The sequence below is a fragment of the Eschrichtius robustus genome, chromosome 9 (assembly GCF_028021215.1).
Source record: "Eschrichtius robustus isolate mEscRob2 chromosome 9, mEscRob2.pri, whole genome shotgun sequence".
In the NCBI taxonomy this organism is placed as follows: domain Eukaryota; kingdom Metazoa; phylum Chordata; class Mammalia; order Artiodactyla; family Eschrichtiidae; genus Eschrichtius; species Eschrichtius robustus.
Window position 1 is genome coordinate 68,698,965 of NC_090832.1, and position 18,892 is coordinate 68,717,856.

At 41.3% G+C, this 18,892-nt stretch overlaps 1 pseudogene; it reads right to left on the minus strand.

The window, feature by feature from the left end:
• Positions 1-5,195: 5,195 nt before the first annotated feature.
• Positions 5,196-5,818, minus strand: LOC137769086 (ferritin light chain-like; annotated as a pseudogene).
• Positions 5,819-18,892: the final 13,074 nt, after the last annotated feature.

Below are 18,892 nucleotides of genomic sequence, written 5' to 3' on the forward strand. Positions count from 1 at the left end.
CCGTGACAGTGCTTCCCTAGTCGACCCTTTTTACAAAACTCTTTACCTCAACACACATCTCTATAATCATTTTATACAGAGAGGTTATTTCTTTTTGCTGCATTACTGTTCTTTAGAACCTTTGGGACCAGATTTCCAAAATGGTGCCGATCAATGGAGAGAAATCAGAATGTCGCTAAATTGCAGGGTTTCTGGAGGCTTTTCTGTACCTGCCACTCAGGCTAAAGTAATAACATCAGAGGTCGCATGGTTTCCCAAATGTATGTGATTGGCAACTGCAGATTTTAAAATATGTCCTATACAATGTTTGGCCCCTGTGGAATGAGCCTCTTACTGTGCAACATTGCAAATGTTTATTTAGGACCAGTTGTTTTTTTTTTTTTTTTTTTGCATTGCTCCACGACCACAGGCAATATCTCAGTTCTCTGTCACAGAGCTGAATCCTGTTGGGCACATTTGTCACCTCTGACTCCCTCTCACCTGTGACAGTGTGCCTTGTGGACTCTGCCTGTTCCCACCTTATGATTGAACTAGAGCTCGACTCTCCAGCAGCGTGTTCTGCATGTCTAAATAGCCATCCTGAAAACCTCTAAAGGTCAGTGGAAAAGGATGGCCAGAGGAGGCATTACAGTTAGCTTTGTGTCTGTTTCTATGAAATTCTTCCTCTTATGTTTACTTTAGGCCAACAGCAAGTTAAGAGATTCTAAATCTACCCCCATCCCAAACCATTCCAAGTAGATTATTCTAGATCCATCCCAAGGGTCAGAGCCCTAAGGAAAGCATGTTGGCAGGTATTAGAAAATGTACATATATATATATGTTTTTAGCAGAGCCTCATAGGGATAGCAATGCTGATCCTAGCAAAAATGGATCAGGTTCCTAAAGCAACTTGTTCTTGAAGCTATCCCACTACTATCTGCAGCTTCTTTCCATCCTCTCCCCTTCCATCCTTTTCCCAAGTCCTATTCCTTTGAGGCTGGTAACTGTAATTTGAGATGGTAGCTGATTGGGGTTTAAGGTTTGAGCCCTCCCAAGGGTCTGTGCATTTTGGAAGGAAATTTCTAAAAATCATGAAGATGCCCTAACTCCCTTCCTCATGATTCCTACTCAGAAACACAGGTGGGTAGGAAGCCAGGGTTCCAGGGAAGTCTTTTTCCTAATTTCCAGACCTATAACCTGTTAGACCTTTGCCAACATAGTACATGGAAGTTATTCTTATAAATCTATTCTTTAATATTTTTTACACAGTGTTTCTTTTTGAATAAGCAAATAAAGAATCACTTTTCTAAAGTGACTTTATCCTCAAGATAGAGACATTTACCTATCTGGTAAATCACACATTACTTAGGTATATATGTTATTGTAACGAGGTGGAGCTTCCATTTTTAAGCTGGGTATATGATGGGTTTTTGTTAAAATGTGCCTTAAGAGCCTATTACTTCAAGAGCAAATGATTCTTTGGGGGAAAGGCAAAGTTAATGCTATGACATCAGACCCAAGTTCATGATAGTAAGTGCACTCTTTGATTAATGACACACTGATATATAGACTACTGCCTCAAAGCCGTAAGCATGGCAATGACCTCTTAGTTAAAGAGAAATGTAGGAGTTATATCTAAGCATTCAGTTTCTGAAGTCTGTGCTATTGGAATTACAAAATCTCTTCAATTCCTTTTTCATTTTATTTTTGATATGGGGCTTAGCTTACTTGTGTGTGGCCACCTTTTGGTCTCAAATGTAATGCTATAAATATGTATAAATATACAAAATAATGTGTAAATACAAAGCCCAAATACATGGCTACAGTGACTGCTCTGGAACATTTTTGCTCATTTTTAAAGGTTGAGAACTTGACCTACAGGTTTCCAGGGCAATTAGAACTTCTATGTAGGGATGAGATTCTGCTTGTGAAATACCATCTTTGGTTATTTTCAGTGATGTAGATTAGTGTGTATGACCAGGGTAGCGTGTTTCTGATGGAATATAAATCAAAAACTGGTTGACATTCACAGACAGTAATGTTTTGTGAACATGATATATTTTGGGCCCTTAAATGTAAAAATGCCTAAAAACACAGCAATATTGTTATATACGGGTTATATGAAACATACTCGAGAAAAACAGCTGAATTGTCTTGATTATTAAAGTATGGTATGCATTCAACTTATGCGGACTGGATGTAATTTGTAATCAAGTATAGTATTTAGTATTATGTTGTACTTTAAGCAGTACATCATTTATAACCATTGTTAAAGCATTCCTTTCAAGAACGTTAGCTGCCCATTTAAAAGCTTGTGTCATACGCTCCTGATTTGGTAACACTCTCATTTTATTTCAGGCATATTTGTAACTAATCTTTCTGGGAGCGGAATGGTCTCTTTGGTGAAAAGAAAGCACGGTCTTTCATGTTTGTGAGGTTGTTTACTGTATACATGCGTATCACTGCTGGGTTCCTTTAGATAAATGTGTTTGTCCTAATTAACCAGCTGTCGCTTTATGAAAATGAGGATAAATTGATCTATTTAAGTTGGATTTACATTTTTATTTATTTTTTTAAACACTCGTATCTCTCCATATTTTTGATGGGGACATGCCTGTTTTGGCTGTAGAACTTATTGCAGTAAACTTCAGATATTCTTGCTGCTCTGGCCCTAATCCCTAGCCATTTGAAAATTCTTTTCCTAACAGTCCACCTTTTGATTCCTACTTGCTTAGTAAGATTCCACCGTATAATGACTTTTACAGATCCCCTCAGAGTTCTCAGAGAGGGCTAGCATTAGATGTTATATATGAAATCCTGTTTCTGATGGGAAAATCTGAACTGAAATAATTACTTCCAGACCTCCCTGGTGGCGCAGTGGTTAAAACCCGCCTGCCAATGCAGGGGACACGGGTTCAATCCCTGGTCCGGGAAGATCCCACATGCCACAGAGCAACTAAGCCCATGCGTCACAACTACTGAGCCTGTGCTCTAGAACCCGCGAGCCACAACTAGTGAGTCTGCGTGCCACAACTACTGAAGCCCGCACGCCTAGAGCCGGTGCTCCGCAACAAGAGGAGCTACTGCAATGAGAAACCTGAGCACTGCAAGGAAGAGTAGCCCCCGCTCTCTGCAACTAGAGAAAGCCCGCACGCAGCAATGAAGACCCAGTGCAACCAAAAAAAAAAGAAAAATTATTTCCAAGTTGTTTTTTTTTTTTGGCTGCATTGTATGGCATGTGGGATCTTAGTTCCCCGACCAGGGATTGAACCCATGCCCCCTGCAGTGGAAGTTCGGAGTCCTAACCACTGGACCACCAGGGAATTCCCCAAGATTTTTTTTTTTTTTTTGTTTTGTTTTGTTTTTTTTTTAAATTTTTATTTATTTATTTATTCATGGCTGTGTTGGGTCTTCGCTTCTGCGCGAGGGCTTTCTCCAGTTGTGGCAAGCAGGGGCCACTCTTCATCACGGTGCGCAGGCCTCTCACTATCGCGACCCCTCCCGTTGCGGAGCACAGGCTCCAGACACGCAGGCTCAGCAATTGTGGCTCACGGGCCCAGTCGCTCCGCGGCACGCGGGATCCTCCCAGACCAGGACTCGAACCCGTGTCCCCTGCACTGGCAGGCAGACTCTCAACCACTGCGCCACCAGGGAAGCCCTCCCCAAGATTTTTAATCCGTGGTGATGTTGAGTTTAGGGGAAAGAAAATGTCATTAAAAGCATTATTTAATACTAACAGATATTGAGTGCACACGATATGCCATGCGCTGCTCTTAAATGCTTTTACATAATTATCCTCATAAACCCAAGAGGTAGGTACTATTATCACTCCTATTTTACAGAGGAGGCAGCTGTAAAGGATAAAATGAAAATAACTTGAGATCATATTACTAGCAAGATACGAGGCCCGGAGTTGGACCTAAGAGTCCATCCTGTCGACTATTGCTCTAAGTAGCCTCACCAAATGTCCCTTAAAATTCCCTCCTTTCATGACTAGGAAGAGGGAGACTTGAAGTTCAGAGTTTCTGCTGCATGGGCTTATGGAGGCTGACATGCTGAGGTGTTTAAAATACCTTTTTTCACATAAGAATCAATAGGAGCAGTCTGCTAATGTGCTTCACCTGGAGGAGAAACTCAACAAACATTATGCTGTTTTTCTTCCTAATCCATTAAATAACTCTAGTGCCAAAAATAATATTAACAGCATTTAAATATCAGAAAATTTAAATACCTTTTATAGCCATTTGATTTTCTTTTTTTTTTTTTTTTCTTCTTTGGCTCCGCTGTGAGGTTTGCGGAATCCCCAACCAGGGATTGAACCTGGGCCATGGCAGTGAAAGCACCGAGTCCTAACCACTGGACCGCCAGGGAATTCCCCAAGCCATTTGATTTTCTGAGAAGCAATAGTATATCAAACTGTAAGAAAATCAAGAGAGAATAAGCCTTTGATCTTAGCTATATTCAACCTTTACCTTGAGTTTTTAGTATATGTAACAATAACTTAAAACACTGATCTGGATTAAAATTCTAAAAGATACATTTCAATCCTAATCCTTCAAACCTATATTTAAAATTGCTGCTAGCATACCTTTGTTGGACTCTCCTATAAGAGGTGCCTCAGATCTAACATGTCCCACATGGAACTGGCTTCTTTCTTGCTGAATCTTCTCTCCCTGTGATGGCGTGACCACCCTCCCTAGGGTCCCTGCCAGAAACTTGGGTCTCTTTTTTTTTTTTTTTCTTTTCTGCAGAAAGCTTTATTGTTTCCATTTTGGTCCAAGGCTTGAGAGAGGGCTCCAGGGTGATTAAAAAGCTGCCTAGGGCTTCCCTGGTGGCGCAGTGGTTAAGAATCCGCCTGCCAATGCAGAGGACACAGCTTCGAGCCCTGGTCTGGGAAGATCCCACATGCCACAGAGCAGCTTAAGCCCGTGCACCACAGCTACTGAGCCTGCGCACCTAGAGCCCGTGCTCCGCAACAGGAGAAGCCACCGCAATGAGAAGCCCGCGCACCGCAACGAAGAGTAGCCCCCGCTTGCTGCAACTAGAGAAAGCCCACGAGCAGCGATGAAAACCCAATGCAGCCAAAAATAAATCAAATAAATTTTTAAAAAATATTAAAAAAAAAAAAAAGCTGCCTAGCGGATGCAGAGAGGGACTTCAGGCAGAAGCCCTGACACCAGAGGGGCTCCTCAAAGGCTGCTGGGCTCTGGAGGCTCCTAGTCGTGCTGGAGGGTGAGCCTTTCGAAGAGAAACTCGCCCAGGCCAGCCTGGGGACCAGCCAGCCTGCGGAGATTGGGCAGGTGGTCACCCATCTTCTTGATGAGTTTCACCTGCTGATCCAGGAAGTGGCTCTCCAGGAAGTCACAGAGGTGGGGGTCTGCATGGGCAGAACCCAGAGCATGCAGATCCAAAAGTGCCTGGGTCTGGTTCTTTTCCATGAGAATGGTGGCTTCCATTGTGTCCTGGGTTTTACCCCCCTCATCTTGGTGAGTATTCTACAAGTCCTGGAAGAGGGCGCGACCATCGCACTGGTTTTGCATTTTTAAGAGATGCTGTGCACCCTCGCGCTTCTCCTCGGCCAGTTTGTGGAAACAGTGGTCCACGCCCTCCAGAGCCACATCGTCGCCATGGAAATAGAAGCCCAGAGAGAGGTAGGTGCGGGAGTCCCACAGATGCATGTTGACCGGGCAGTTGCTGACGGCCTCCACCTTGGTAGAACAGTTCTTTTTTTTTTTTAATTAGGGTATAGTTGTTTTACAATGTTGTGTTAGTTTCTACTGTACAGTGAAGTGGAGTTCCCTGTGTCGGTAGAACAATTCTGACGAATCTGGGAGCTCATAATTGATCGGTAATAAGGAGCTAAGCTCAAAAAATGGTGTTGGCTCGTCCCGGAGGCCAAGGATAGCTGAGTGGCTGATTCCAAAGGCTGCGACTGGAAAAAAAGGTTGGAGGCTGGTGGGAGGCTGGAGCAAGGGGCGTCCCTGGGTCTGTTCTGTCCAAACACTGTCAAAGCAAGAGACAGATCTGCGGGACAGTGGAGCACACTGCCTGGATCTCATTCTTTTTTTTTTTTTTAATTTATTTTATTTATTTTTATTTTTGGCTGCGTTGGGTCTTCGTTGCGGTGCGCGGGCTTCTCATTGCAGTGGCTTCTCCTATTGCGGAGCACGGCGCGCGGGCTTCAGCAGTTGTGGCGCACGGGCCCAGCCACTCCGCGGCATGCGGAATCTGCCCGGGCCAGGGCTCAAACTCGTGTCCCCTGCACTGGCAGGTGGATTCTTAACCACTGCGCTACCAGGGAAGCCCTGGACCTCATTCTTGACTCTTCCCTCGTGCTCACCTCCTCCAAGCAATCACCCAGTTCCTTCAGCTCAGCCTTACAAAGGTCTATTGAATCTCTTCTCTCCACCTCCCCTCCACTCTCCTGGTCTAGGCCACCTTCTCCTCGTATCTGAATCTCAGTGGCCTCTTAACTAGTATCCCTCTGCCTCGGCCATCCATCCATTCCATTCTGCACACAAGACCCAGAGTGAACATCTAAACCTCACTTCTGACCACATCACTTGCTTGCTTGACACCTTCGTAGGTTTCCACTACAGGTATCAGTCAGACTCCTCAAAAAAGTTTGCAAGACCCTGCCTGCCCAGTCCAGACCCCCTTCTCCAGCCTTGGTTCATTCTCCCTCAACAGCGCTGGACCAGTAGCACATTCCTTTCTTTATCAGCCATTTTCTGAGTTAAATTATAATTTTCTTTCATTCAACAGTTATTGATAGGATATCTATTATATGCCAGACCTTGTGCTAGTAAAATAGCACAAAGACAGACACTGAAGATGGAAGGATTTTAATATCTAAAAATAATAGAAAATAAACTAGTTTTAGATAGGCCCTGTAGATGTTAGTTTTTGTAACCACAGCTGTATAGGATCTTACCACTCTCCAGCAAAGACCATGGAGAGTCATAACAAGCATCTGAAAAGTTGAGTTGTTCTACCAAGAGCAGATCAATAGCTATATTTAATGTATTATTAATTTACTGTAACTAAATACAAGAGGTAGGCTGTGAAAGTAGAAATGTTTATTGAAGTAGTGCCTTTCCCTGTAATTAAGAGAAGAGGTGAATTATCTTAAAAATGTGTTTTAAGTGTTACTTTAACGTTCAGACTTTTCTAACTTAATCCATATATGAAGTCAATATCATTTCCAAAATTAGATTTAATAAAAAGTTTATTAAAAAAATTTTTTTTAACATCTTTTTTGGAGTATAATTGCTCTACAGTGGTGTGTTAGTTTCTGCTTTATAACAAAGTGAATCAGCTATACATATACATATATCCCCATAGCTCTTCCCTCTTGCATCTCCCTCCCACCCTCCCTATCCCACACCTCTAGGTGGTCACAAAGCACTGAGCTGATCTCCCTGTGCTATGCAGCTGCTTCCCACTAGCTATCTATTTTACATTTGGTAGTGTGTATATGTCCATGCCACTCTCTCACTTTGTCCCAGCTTACCCTTCCCCCTCCCCGTGTCCTCAAGTCCATTCTCTACGTCTGCGTCTTTATTCCTGTCCTGCCCCTAGGTTCTTCAGAACCATTTTTTAAAAGTTTATTTTACTGTTACTCCTCTTTTCCATCTGTTTGTACCAGGAACTCTGAGTGCTGTCCAAGGTAGATGTTTATATTCTCTTACTAAATTGATATGAAGAACAGTGGAAGATGTGAAGAGAATCTGATGGTAGGAAATAGGGCTAATGCAGAGCTTTTTAAAAAGTCATTTAGAATTTTGAAAGGTTGGATGATTTTTTTTTTAAATTAATTTATTTTTTGGCTGTGTTGGGTCTTCGCTTCTGTGCGAGGGCTTTCTCTAGTTGCGGCAAGCGGGGGCCACTCTTCATCGTGGTGCGCAGGCCTCTCACTATCGTGGCCTCTCTTGTTGCAGAGCACAGGCTCCAGACGCGCAGGCTCAGTAGTTCTGGCTCACGGGCCTAGTTGCTCCGCGGCATGTGGGATCTTCCCAGACCAGCGCTCGAACCCGTGTCCCCTGCATTAGCAGGCAGATTCTCAACCACTGCGCCACCAGGGAAGCCCCCTGGATGATTTTTTTTAGTGAGGTTTTTTTTTTTTTTTCCCGGCTGCACCATGTGGCATGTGGAACTCCCTGACCAGGGTTTGAACCTGTGCCCCCTGCAGTGAAAGTGTGGAGTCCTAACCACTGGACCACCAGGGAAGTCCGGATGATATTTTTCAAGGTGTCAAATTTGGCCTGGCAGGTGCTCCAGAAGATCTACCTTTATCAAAAATTCAAGTTCAGTTCAGTCAGGGATTATATTTCAGTTGTACCGTCAGTATCTTTGCAGTTTTTTATAATTGTCGGGGTAAAGTGAAAATATAGGCTTTAATGGTCCCTATTATCATTTAAAAAATACTTCAGATTATATCATGTTATTCCAAGGAGCAATTCAATTTCATGAAAACAAATAAATTTAGGGAATTCCCTGGCGGTCCAGTGGTTGGGACTCCGAGTTCTCACTGCAGAGGGCCCAGGTTTGATCCCTGGTCTGGGAACTAAGATCCCACAAGCCATGTGGGGTGGCCAAAAAAAAAAAAAACAAATAAATTTAAATTTATATTATATATAAAAGAAGTAAAATGATTAAAAATAAGTGAATAAATAAAACAAGTAAATAAAAAAAAATCCAAAACAAGATCTTTAATCCAGTACATACCAGTCAATAGTCTTTCTTTATAGAATGTTACGTTTTTTAGCTTCAATAAATGATTTACACTTAAAGCTGAGATGGAGTCTGGTCCTCGGTATTCAATATTGAAAAGGCAAACAATCTTAAAAAGCAGAATGGGGGGCGGTGGGATGAATTTGGGAGATTGGGATTGACATATATACACTATTTTTTTTTTCCCTCAAAAATTTCAATTTATTTTTAGATAACACTTGTGGAAAAAGAGATAGACAAGACTATTCACTTTTTATGGTCACTGTTTTGTTTTGTTTTAAATTCGGGTATAGTTGTTCTACAATGTTGTGTTAGTTTCTACTGTACAGTGAAGTAGAGTTCCCTGTGCTATACAGCAGGTTCTTATTAGTTATCTATTTTATACATATTAGTGTACATATGGGGATTGACATATGTACACTACTGATACTATGTATAAAATAGATAACTAATGAGAACCTGCTGTATAGCACAGGGAACTCTACTCAGTACTCTGTGGTGACCTAGATGGGAAGGAAATCCTAAAAAGAGGGGGTAATGTATACGTATTGCTGACTCACCTTGCTGTGCAGCAGAAACTAATATAACATTATAAAGCAACTATACGCCAATAAAAATTAAAAAAAACAAAACAAAACAGAATGACCATGTGAACTTATACCCAAAGCAATGTTTGAATGGATGCTTAAAACTGCCCTGGGACAGAACTGCAGGAGTCAACCCTTTAGGATGTCCATTTTTAAATTTTTGTTGTGAGCCACAATAAATACAATTCACAATGCAAACTATTATACCCTCATGCTTACAAATATTACTTTAAAAAAAAATCTCATGAATTACTATTCTTTCTACATGCAATGCATTCTAGTATTTTTCTCTTTCATTTCCTTTATAAAAAAGATCTCACAATCCACTAATGGGTGATGACCTGCAATTTGTAAGCACTGCTAGAGGGAACCCACTGGCCAGATCAGAGGTACCTGAGGATTTTTTTTCTAAACTAAAAGATTTTCCTGCTCTCTGTGTTAATTTTAAGATCTTACCAAACAGGGAAATTCTGAGGAAGTTCTTGAATTTTTCTTTCATTTGATCAGGGCTTTCTGCTGTGTTGACCAGAGCAGTTTCACTTTTCACTGCCATCCCTTGGGTGTTTTTGTATGTTGGGTTGTCGTCCGGGGGCTGCAGTCTCTAGAGGATCATCTTTTACTATAGACTCTATCCTTGACTATAATAAATAATTAACTTGGAGTTTAGTGATTCATGAGTTCATATTTAACTTCTAAGGGGTCCTTTTTTGATTCAGATGACATCGGTCTTATCCAGCATCAAGAATCCATGAGTTTTGCCCTTTTGTGCTCTTTTGACACTCCCAAGAACCAGGTGGACAAGGCCCTTTCCCATGAAAGGGAGCTGATCTAGCTCCCTCCACTCAGGATGGGGGTGGGGGAAGGGGAACATTAACTAGTGTCCAGCTGCCTAAGGCCTTGACCTCCCTGCTTTCTTAATCTGTACTAATAAGCTGCTGGGGCAAGGGGGATCTTTCTAGTCCCCTAGAACTGAGAGTCAGAATACTAAGGCCCTTTCCCTGAATGGCCAAGTACAGTAGAGCAGTTAAGACCTAGGCTCTCCCATGCTAACCCTCCCCATCACTGTGGAGAATTCCATTCCTATAAGCTATTTCTGTTTGCTTCCAGTTTCCATGATTGCCTAAGTCCCTTTGGCTGCTGCCAATTCTCTCTGCCTCTGGCCGGTGGATAGCTCACCCCTGCAGTGTTCCACCTTCACCAACTAGATAGTAACCAGGAACTAACTCCAGACTCTCCCAGACCCCTATAAGGTGGTCTTGGTAACAGGCTTTCACTGCCCCTCCATGGGAAGCAACCAGTAAAGGCGCTGACAGGGAGAGACCAGGCCTGGATGTCTTTCCATATTGGTGGAAGAGGAAGGAAGTCAGGTTTATAATGTACAAGAAATACAGCCACCAATTCACATTATACTGTTTCATTTAATGCTCCAGGCCAGTGTTTCTCAAAGTTACTTGATCTTAAGCATCATCTAGGGTGCTTAAAGATGCAAATTCCCATCTCTACCCCAGTCTTCTGGAATGGGAATCTCTGGGCAGAGGTCTGTCTGGGAATCTGTATTTTAAAACAAGCACCTAGGCAATTCTTACAATTTGGGAGACTTTGTTTGGCCTGTAGTTGTTGGCAATGAATCTTTATTGTGGCTATAGTTATGTGGAGCTACACATGTGATATAATTGTATAGAACTACATACACACAAACACAAATCAGTACTTGTATAACTGGTGAAGTCTGAGTAAGTTCTATGCATTGTACCAATGTCAATTTCCTGATTTTGACATTGTATTATATATATGTAAGATCTTAACATGGGGGAGGCTTCACGAAGGATGTTTGGGACCTCCCTGTATATTCTTTTGTTGTTTCCTGTGCATTTATAATAGTTCCAAAATTAAAAAAAAAATTTTAAGTCAAAAAAAAAAAGGGACTAGGAAGAGAAATGGTGAAGGAGTAGGATTGGAATCACCTGGAGGAGCTTTTGTCGCTCCTCCATAAACGTACACACACACGGACACATATGTACACACACACATATGCGTCAAGCATTGGTGTCCTTTTCCAACTTGATTTATGTAGCTTTCAAAGTCTACATTAGTTCATCTGCAATTTGAATGTAGAACTTTTATGGATGTAAATGAAACAATTTAAAAGTTTATTTAAACCATCTATTCATTTAGGTATTTAAATACTTGCATTTAATATCAAAAATTATACAAAATGGTATTAATTTAGAAAAGTTACTTTTTCTTCACTCAAATAATTTTAGTCAAATTCTTCACAGGGATCTTCTACAGCAGGGTCTCTCTCATCACTGGAACAACATTTTGAGTCATCTAACAGTTCCCTTCTAGTTATTTAAGATAGAACAGGTTTTGAATTGAGTAAGATGCTGTCAGTGGAGATTTTACTGCATCTCAGGAACCATTTGTTAAACCTTGGGACAAGTGGTTTTTTTTCCCTTGCATATTCACAATCTCCACAAATAGGTCTTGTATTCCTCTTTCTAATACCTTTGTAAGAAGCTTACTAATTATGATCTCCAATGCTTGTTCTCCGTGGTCATAACCTCAGGAATAATTAATAAATGTTTTCACCGTTTCCCCCGGATTTTGCTAGCTGACCTTTATAAGATAGAAAACTGCCATCACTTGAGGTCCTTTCAAGAGATAGTGTCTTCCTGAAGAGTACTTTGTTCAAAAAGGACAAAGTAAAGAAAAAAATATAAAGCAGCTCTCTTTCCTGAAGAACAGTATTTTGGGGAAAAATTTGCTTTCTATCCTGGCATGTATGGTGTATACTTCCATTCAAGAACATCTGCACCTAAAGCCCACTTCAACTTCTGGGGAAGTCAGACTGGCCCAGCTATTTTTTCACAAGATGCCATAAGGCAGACGGAGTATGGCATACCTGCAACTTTCTGGTTATTTTGTACTAAAAGAATACATCGTGGGGAAGGCCAGGACCACTTTTTAGAAGTGGATGACTTGGTTATTATTCAAAATTTGCCTATAATTGTAACATGAATTTTAATGGGAAGCAGGTAGGGTTGTTTGCTCTAAAGACGTTAATAATATTGTCTAAATGCTCTGTGGCTGCAGAATTACTCTGAGTCCCATAATTCCTGTGCACCCTGAGCATTGTGTGTGTTTTGCACATCTATGAACTATTATTTTTTGAAAGTTTGTGGATGCTATAGTGGTAAATAAAATACAAGTTTGCTTAAAAGTATTGAACTCATAGTATTTTTTGTCGTTTTGCAATTTCCCAATAAATAGGAACCAAAACTTCTGTGAAGGTCGGGAGCAGAGTTCTAAGCTATTCTGGCTGGTTTGTAGCTGACCGAGTGTCATCCATCAGCAAGTGGCTAAAAGGGGTCCAGAGAATGACAAATCGGGGTGACAGGATATGGGGACACAAGAAAAAAAGGCACAGAGTGGCAGAGGGACAGTGCCTGAAGAGCTATTAGGAGAGGACTCGGTGCGAGAGAGAAGACGCAGCTGTGTAGGACTCTCTTCTGGCCCATCACGAAGTACCTTTCTTTCACCCATGAACACCAGCTTTATCTTAGTTGCAGGTGTTTCCTTTAGAGCTAAGTTTAGCAAATGAAAGATCTCATGTCAAACTCATTGGTTCATCAGAACTAAGGAGTAAGGAATATAATGAGTATTGTCATTTCTGTTGCTAATTTTAAAAGCACCTTTATTTTGAAAAAAAAACAACAACAAAGAAATGCAATCCATGCAAATAAAGCAAAAGCACAATACTAAGCAGTTTTCCTTTTCCTCATCCCTACTACCAAGAGCTGTAATTTGGGAGGAGATGTCAGATAATTCAAAGCTATGGTAGCAAATTAGGTTTCCAAGAAAAGACATCATTTTTAAGAAAGCCACAATAAAAATCATTTTAATAATGTTGCAAACAACTATTAAGTACTGTGTTTAGAAAATGCTTCTTTGCTTATTAACGGGGAAAATCTTTTAAAATGAGGTACGGGTCATCTGGTGGAAGAAATCCACTGCACTAGTATTGTAAGCACTCCACTGGTTTCAAGTATACTCACTTGCTATCTCTCCATAATATTTTTTCTGGAATATAGTATTAGAAAATTGTTCAAATAGAATGAGCAGGGAAGACATTATCTCGACTATAGCAGAAATTGAGAAAGAAGAAATGAAGAGGCAGTTTCTCTCCTGGATCTCTCAGCTGGCCACCAGATGGTAGACAAAAGCAAAGCTATTAGACCTGCAATGCAGTAAGGCGAGGCATGAAAAAAACAAAGAACTCCTTCCTGGCGGACATTTTTGTTTAGGTAACCAGAGTTTAAACTTGTGCCCCTGATAATAACCAACATCTCCTAACATTAATACCAGCCAGCAAATTAGTACCGTTTTTCTTATTAACCATTACAAAGGGGAAATCTTGGGGGGAAAAAAAAAACAGTAGGAAAAACTATGGCAGCGTTATTTTTGATTTTTTTTAATGAAAAATCAAAACCTCATGAAATATTCTAAGTAATTAATATTTACAATAAAGTCCATACATGGCTTTCCGAGGTGTTTTTTATTTTGAATTATACTCTAGGAAGACACTGATATAAAATTTATCAATTCAAACTGTTAAAAAAACAGAATTCAACTGAGTTAAAGATCTAATTGTGGGGCTTCCCTGGTGGCGCAGTGGTTAAGAATCCACCTGCCAATGCAGGGGACAAGGGTTCGAGCCCTGGTCCGGGAAGATCCCACATGCCGTGGAGCAACTAAGCCCGTGCGCCACAACTACTGAGCCTGCACTCTAGAGCCCGCGAACCACAACTACTGAAGCCTGCACACCTAGAGCCCATGCTCCACAACCAGAGAAGCCACCACAATGAGCAGCCCCTGCACCGCAACGAAGAGTAGCCCCCGCTCGCTGCAACTAGAGAAAGCCCGCGCACAGCAATAATGACCGAACGCAGCCAAAAATAAATAAATAAAATGAAAAAAATTTTAAAAAAAAGATCTAATTGCCTTTATTGAAGGATTCATGAACCAGGCAGCATCCCATCTAACAAATAAAATGGAGTTCCAAGGAGCTGTGCAAGATGGAAGGCTTTTATAGGCAGAAAGGGGAAAAGAGTGGGTTGTTTCAGTTTTAGATAACCTACCTACTGGGATGGCAGGGGGCTATGTGGAAGATTACCTCATTGGTGCTGACCAGAAAATTCGACTGACCAGTGCAGAATGCATTCCTGGAAGAGGTCATAACTACAATTAGATTGGGTACTGAGTCTTGATTTGCTGACATGGGGCTTAACACAAGTGACTCCATTTTGGGCCTGTCATTTCCTTTTTAACAACATAAGTCAGGGACTTCCCCGGTGGTCCAGTGGTTAAGAGTCTGTGCTTCTACTGCAGGGGGCACGGGTTTGATCCCTGGTCAGGGAACTAAGATCCCACATGTCTCATGGTGTGGCAAAACAAACAAACAAACAAACAAAAAACAAGTCATTAATAGCTCTGTGGCTTGCAAAACAAGTAATCCAGTTAGCTTATGCAGATATTTTTAGTATAAAAAAAGTATAAACAATAGAATTTCAACCCTAATAACATACCTATGCTTTCTAAACAAAGGCTAAAGGTAAATACACTAAAATGTTAATCATGGCCATTTCTGAGTAGTAGAACTATAGGAGATTTGTATTTTGTTCATATTCTAAATATTAAACAACAATCATGTATTACTTTTGTGCTCAAGAAAAAAATCATTAAAAAAAATAAGAACACTTTTAAATGTGGAAGAATAAATATTTTAAAACAGGACCCTGTGGGGCCCTCCCAGGCACAAAAGCCTTCCTGTGTCCCCAGTTTCTTGTTTGTAGGAAAGGGGCTTCAGCCCCCTAGACTTTCCACGAATTCCAAAGGGCAGATTCAAACAGTTACTGATCGGGGAAGTGATGGAATGCAGAAACAAAGGAAAAGCACTCAAGAAACAATAGTACAGCGAGAAAGCTGAGTCCTAGTTCCTCCTCAAGAGATATACGTAGAGTCCTTCTATAGGAACTAAGGTCCGCATCCAGGCGGAGGATGGTAACTTCAGGCTGAGCACAAGGTCCCTGGAGCACCACCCTCTTACCTTGCCAGCAACCAATCAGAAGAAAGTCACACCCTGCAGCCCTAAAATTCTCCCCGGAGAACTATCCCATCCGAGAATTCAGGTTTTTTGAGTATGAGCCACTTGTTCTCTTTGCTTGGCCCTTGCAGCAAATCGTTCTCTGCTCCAAACTCCGACGTTTTGGTTTGTTTGGCCTCACTGTGTGTTCGGCACATGAACTTGCCATCGACAGCAGTTCAAGAATAGCATTGAGGTTGGGAGATTAGGTTTGACATAAATACACTACCATGTGTAAAATAGATAGATAGTGGGAACCTGCTGTATAGAATAGGGAGCTCAGCTCGGTGCTCTCTGACAACCTAGCTGGGTGGTGATGGGAGGGAGGTCCAAGAAGGAGGGGATATAGGTATACATATAGCTGATTCACTTCATTGTACAGCAGAAACTAACACAACATTGTAAAGCAATTATACTCCAATAAAAAAAAAATAGCACTGAGGTTCTAAGAAGCATGTCCCTCTTTTCAAATGGTAGGGAAGAAAGGCCTTATATAACACAAGACAGCCTGATTCCTTTTTAGTGCAGTGAAAACAATCCCGGTTTCAGAGTTGGAAGACCTGGACTTGAATCAGGGTTCTTCAACTTTCTAGATAAGTAGCTTTGAATAAGTCAATGAAACTTTAAGAACCTCTGTAAATTGGATTTCAAAGTATTCAAATGAAATCAAGAAATTAATAAAAATCTAGAAATTTTCCATTCATCAATATGATAAAAAAAATAGTATGTCAGAAATATATGTCAACTGAAAAAATTGCACAATCTAAAAGTTAAGAATTATGTTTTATTCGGTGGCCTTCCGAGGACTCTAGCCCAGGATGACTCTAGCCTGGGATGCCGCCTCTCAGATATCTCTGAGGAAGTGTTCCAGAGAGGTAAGAGAGGAGCCAGGATATATAGGAGTTTTTGCTGGGGGTGGGGGGGAACATGTAAAAAACATGTAGTTGAACATGAAAAGATTACTGTTAATCACAAAAAACCACATATCTCAAGTTAATGATTTTAGTGCTTTTCTACCTATGGGAAGATGCAAGAGTCTGGACTCTTTGAAATTATTCTTCTTAACTCTCTAGGGCCATTATCCTGTTTTTCTTCATCCTGAATTCCCCTCAGGGTGCACTTTTAGGGGGCAATTGCGGTAGCTGATGGCTTGATGGCTACAACATTTGTTGTTTACAAAATGGCCGGCAACATTGTTTACTGAAATGGCAGGCAAACATTCTTTGTTTCCTGAAATGGCAGGCAATATTTTTTTGGTCCACAGATAAGAACTTGTATTGATAGCTGAAAAAACTGAGAATTTAAGTAAATTCCTTGATTTCTCTGAGACCTCAGTTGTTTTCATCTGTAAAATGGGTATAATCTGTGCCACTGCCAGTGAAACCGCACAACTCAGATTGGGACTTGAACCCAGCCAAAACTCAGATGGGACTTAAAACCACTGTCTTTTAATTGAGATCACACACCTGGTCTCAGGACTTAATGAAGCTCAGATTCTTCATTCTCATCACAGAAAGAATTCAGTGAGAGACAAAGTGATAGGTAAGAAGTGGATTTATTTAGAGAGATACACATTCCATAGACAGAATGTGGTCCATCTCAAAAGGCAAGAACTGCCCTGAGAGAAACACACTCCACAGACAGAGTGTGGGCCATCTCAGAAAGCAAGAATCCCCGAAATATGGGGTGGTTAGTTTTTATGGGCTGGCAATTTCATAGGCCAGCAAGTGGGAGGATTATTCCAACTATTCTGAGGAAGGGGTGGAGATTTCCAGGAATTGGGCCACCGCCCACTTTTTGACCTTTTATGGTTAGCCTCAGAACTGTCATGGCACTGGTGGGTGTGTCATTTAGCATATGCTAATGTATTACAATGAACATATAATAAGGCTCAAGGTCCACTGGAAGTCGAATCTGAATCTTCTGCCCTCTTGGACCTAGTTGGTTCTAAACAGCTTTTTTTTTTTTTTAGTTAATTAATTAATTAATTTGGCTGCACTGGGTCTTAGTTGTGGCACGTGGGATCTTCGTTGCGGTGTGCAGGATCTTTAGTTGTGGCATGAAGGATCTTTAGTTGTGGCATCCGGGTTCTTAGTTGCAGCATGCGGGATCTAGTTCCCTGACCAGGGATTGAACCTGGGCCCCCTGCACTGGGAGCGTGGAGTCAACCACTGGACCACCAGGGAAGTACCAGTTCTAACCAGCTTTTGTCATATCCTCAACGGCTATGTTATTCTTTTAAAGGTTGTGCCCTGCTTCCTTTCCTCCTGTCTCATAAGTGATCCTGATAAAAATATAAGCAGTTTTTGGATAAATTTAATGTTTTGGAGAAACTAGGTCCCCTCCCACAGTCAAGAATCTAGTGACCTTTAAATAGAATTACTCTTCTTTTGGCATCTAAATACTGTTGGGGAGGAAGAAATTTTCTTCTACCCTTCCAAGTTCTCCTGGCTCATCTAAGAATTACATTGACATGAGATAGATAACAGGGGAAAATGAAAGTTTAAAAACATATATACATGGGAGAGAACCAGAAAAACTGAGTAATGCACCAAAATGGTGAAAGCTTCACCTTAAATACAGCCTTAGCTAAAGACAAAAGAGGATGTTGAGGGTAGGGAGGGTCAGTTATGGGAGGTTACCAGGAAAAGCATAGTAAACAAGGGTAAGGTTGTTATGTGGATTTAAGTCATTGCCTTCTCCATGATAGTTTCTAGAGATTTAGTCATGCTCCTCCTCCAGGTACAGAGAGGGAAGACATCCTTACAAATGGAGATTTCCCTTACAAATATAAATGTTTCTTACACAAAGGTAACTCCTACTTGGTTTACAGAGTTTTCCCCATGTCTACTGTTTCCTAGAAAATAGCCAGCTTAAAATAATATTCCAAAGAGACACCTTTTGGGGTGGAAAATTCTACTCCCCTCCAATACTCTTCTCTGTAAATGTCTTTGCCGAGAGGAATCTTTGAATTGTTTTGCTTGAGGTCTTAGCTCCTGCAGCAAGATTGTAATAAACTTTAACATGTGCCCATAACCAAATTGTCAGAATAGATTTTCAGTTTGTTTTTAATCAGGAAAGGAGAGGCTATAAATCCTACTGAGCCAGACTTATGGGGAGAAGTGCCTCAAGGAGTAGACTAGGTGGTGGTGTTGCAGGGAAGAGAGTGGGGCGCAAGAGGATGGTCACGTCCCAGGTCTCAGGCGAGTCCCTGCGATGGCCGCCAAGTGTGGACTCTGGGCTTTCCGCAGGAAAGAATTCAAGAGCGAGCCATAGTAAAGTAAAAGAAGGTTTATTCAGGGAGAAACACACTCCACAGACAGAGTATGGGCCATCTCAGAAGGCAAGAGAGGTGCCAGGGTAGAGGGTTGTCGGTTTTTATAGGGGTGGGTAATTTCATAGGCTAATGAGTGGGAGGATCATTCCAACTATTTTGGGGAAGGGGTGA